This window comes from Borostomias antarcticus (genome assembly GCF_949987555.1).
Source record: "Borostomias antarcticus genome assembly, chromosome: 13".
In the NCBI taxonomy this organism is placed as follows: Eukaryota; Metazoa; Chordata; class Actinopteri; order Stomiiformes; family Stomiidae; genus Borostomias; species Borostomias antarcticus.
In genome coordinates this window covers 235,341-238,772 of record NC_140246.1, presented here as the reverse complement: position 1 = coordinate 238,772, position 3,432 = coordinate 235,341, and the positions used below count along the sequence as shown (strand labels likewise).

The window sequence follows — 3,432 nt, the reverse complement described above, 5'->3', positions numbered from 1 at the left end:
TTCCTTTCTCTCCTCTCCTCTCTTCTCCTCCTCTCCTCTCTCTTCTCTCCTCTTCTCCCTTCCTTTCTCTCCTCTCCTTTGCTCCTCCTCCCCTCTCTTCTCTCCTCTCCTCCCTTCTGTCCTCTCCTCTCCTCCTTTCTCTCCTCTCCTCCTTTCTCTCCTCTCCTCTCCTCTCCTCTCCTCTCCTCTCCTTTCCTTTCCTTTCCTTTCCTCTCCTCCTTTTACTCTTCTCCTCCTCTCCTCTCCCCCCTTCTCTCCCTCCTCTCCTCCCTTCTCTCCTCCTCTTCTCTCCTCTCCTCTCTGATCCTCTATTCTCCTATCCTGTTCTATCCCTCGTGTCCTCTCTCCTCTAGTAAAGCCTGTGTTGTGTGAGTGGATGAGTGATCGGCTCAGTGTTGTGTGAGTGGATGAGTGATCGGCTCAGTGTTGTGTGAGTGGATGAGTGATCGGCTCAGTGTTGTGTGAGTGGATGAGTGATCGGCTCAGTGTTGTGTGAGTGGATGAGTGATCGGCTCAGTGTTGTGTGAGTGGATGAGTGATGGGCTCAGTGTTGTGTGAGTGGATGAGTGATCGGCTCAGTGTTGTGTGAGTGGATGAGTGATCGGCTCAGTGTTGTGTGAGTGGATGAGTGATCGGCTCAGTGTTGAGTGAGTGGATGAGTGATCGGCTCAGTGTTGTGTGAGTGGATGAGTGATCGGCTCAGTGTTGTGTGAGTGGATGAGTGATCGGCTCAGTGTTGAGTGAGTGGATGAGTGATCGGCTCAGTGTTGTGTGAGTGGATGAGTGATCGGCTCAGTGTTGTGTGAGTGGATGAGTGATCGGCTCAGTGTTGAGTGAGTGGATGAGTGATCGGCTCAGTGTTGAGTGAGTGGATGAGTGATCGGCTCAGTGTTGAGTGAGTGGATGAGTGATCGGCTCAGTGTTGTGTGAGTGGATGAGTGATCGGCTCAGTGTTGAGTGAGTGGATGAGTGATCGGCTCAGTGTTGAGTGAGTGGATGAGTGATCGGCTCAGTGTTGTGTGAGTGGATGAGTGATGGGCTCAGTGTTGAGTGAGTGGATGAGTGATGGGCTCAGTGTTGAGTGAGTGGATGAGTGGTCGGCTCAGTGTTGAGTGAGTGGATGAGTGATGGGCTCAGTGTTGAGTGAGTGGATGAGTGATCGGCTCAGTGTTGTGTGAGTGGATGAGTGGTCGGTGCTTCATGGTGTTCATGTGTGTGTGATCCAGAGTGGGATTGATAACAAACCCCTCCTCCATGTTCACTGTGAGAATATGAGGAGCAGAAGTGTGACTGGAGGTTTGGTTCTGATGTAGGGTAAAGTCATTCAGTTTTTTATTTATTTAGATTATGAAAGTGTAAAGTTGAATGCTTTCAAAAGATGCGTCATGCACAGAAATCAGCAAATGTTTGAAGAAGAGATGCTTCTGTTGATGTTGCTACACCTGAAATCACTAAGCAGAGAAAAAGGGCTTCAAAGATTCAGAGCTGTTCACACTTCTTTTGACAACAAAATATGACTATTTAGTGATCCTAAAACTGTGGTTTGTTATGTTGAGTGACTGCTGAGTCTCAACGTCAACTTTCGTAATGTGAAAAAAAGTTTTAAAAAAACAGAAAAAATAAATAAATATATATATTTTGCCCTCTAGTGCATTAGAGGACTGCCTCCATCAGGACAGACCTCCTGTGGAGTCACGATTGATGCTCTATTATCACATTATGTTTCAGATTTCAGGGGTGGCATATTTTAAAGGATTAACATGGTGGTTCAATATAACACTTTCCAGGTATCTTTAGGCAACAACAAAACACATGTGTTTAACTATTTCAGAATTCATCCATACAAATTCTTTTAAAACATGTTTTTAGAGGTCTGAATCTGCCACTCAAAAAGTTCACTCACTCAAAACTGGGCGTGATTCATTACAACTGATTGACAGTTCTCTGAGCAAATGACCAACTGGAATCATTATGATTGACAGGCGTGTGCCCCGTTACCATAGCTACCACCGCTCCGAGCTAAACAACACAAGAGCTAGATCGCGCAACAGCCAGATCAATAGCCATTTTTCTAGCTGCTAACCAGGGGCATTTACAAAGTCCTTAATATTATATTAACCCCCAAACATTATAAAGATACACGCTACCTAACAGGCCGTATCCTCGAATTTGCATTAGGCCTATTTGGGAAAAGTACGATAAAAGTATAACGACGACACGTCTCCCCCGCGACAGAGGAAAAGCACCCTGCAGCCGGCCACGCAAGCTTGGAGGCTTGGGCTATTAGACTAGCTTTCAGCCAGCTACGAACAGTATAGACCTAGTTAGTCAAATAATTGCAACTGTGGGTCTTACCAGAAGACAGATCATTTGCGCTGTGAAACCGACATAAAATCCGCATTGTTCACCAGTCTAACGTTATTTATCTTAGTAGGTGTCCAACAAAGCCAGTTGAACACTGAAACGTTACTGTTCTGGGAACATCTGTCAGTTGTGGTGATATAAAGGAATCGAGCGGAATACCACCGCAATAACTGATTATTAGTCAGATCAATTCAATCATTATAGCTTGTTTCATATACAAAGGCAACACAATGTGCGCTTTACAGAAAGGGGGAGAGGATGTAGCCTACATGTAGCCTACTTATCCTACCCCGAATTATGTGGGAGACTGCATGCGTTTGGAGAGATAGCGGGCCGTGCACCACGACTCCGTGAGCGCAGCGGTCAAGGGGTATAGCCTACTCCGGAGTCTGGAGACTAACAGGTCATGCAGTCAATAGATCTCGTTTTGAATGTTATTGTAATGCCCTCTGGTTATAATATAATATATCTACTGGAGCTGTTTAATCCCAAAATGCGCAATGCTTCCTGAAGTTGGGTCGGATCGAGGTGCTGGGATGATCAACATTATGTTGAGCAGATGCCACAGTGATAAGGTTTACACAACTTTCAGAATGTTTTGCAGAATTACAATTATTTGGAGTTGTAAATTATGAAAGGAACATAATAACTTGACTTAATATCTTCACCTCCACCCACCCTGAAATGTAGTCATAATTTTTGCACAATAGCCTCTATATGCGCATCACAACGCTGCAATACAAGAGCTTAGGACAAACGATTCAGTACACAGCAGGTGTGTTTGATCAAGTTAAGATCTCAATGTGAGAATAAATAAATGACAAAAACCCGCACGGGTACTGTAGGACTACGTCTTTATTTTCCGAGGTAATTGTTGCGCATACAACATGACATTAAATTAAGACAGACTACTTTCTCATAAAACAGGGGGTGTTGTAACATATTTATAATATCATTAGGTGACATTGGCTGCAACCTGTCCTCCAGGACCTGCACACCTCCAGAGCCCTGAAGCGCGGGACCTGGACCTCCCGAGTCCCAGTATTGGAAATGTAGTGATCGGGTTAC

General features: G+C 45.0%; 1 protein-coding gene across 1 annotated transcript in view; it reads left to right on the top strand.

The window, feature by feature from the left end:
- Positions 1–3,432, top strand: part of LOC311316718 (thyrotropin-releasing hormone-degrading ectoenzyme-like) — a gene marked incomplete at both ends in the record, with an annotated part of 51,859 nt that overhangs the window by 28,673 nt on the left and 19,754 nt on the right. The gene's annotated exons all lie outside the window — the stretch shown is intronic.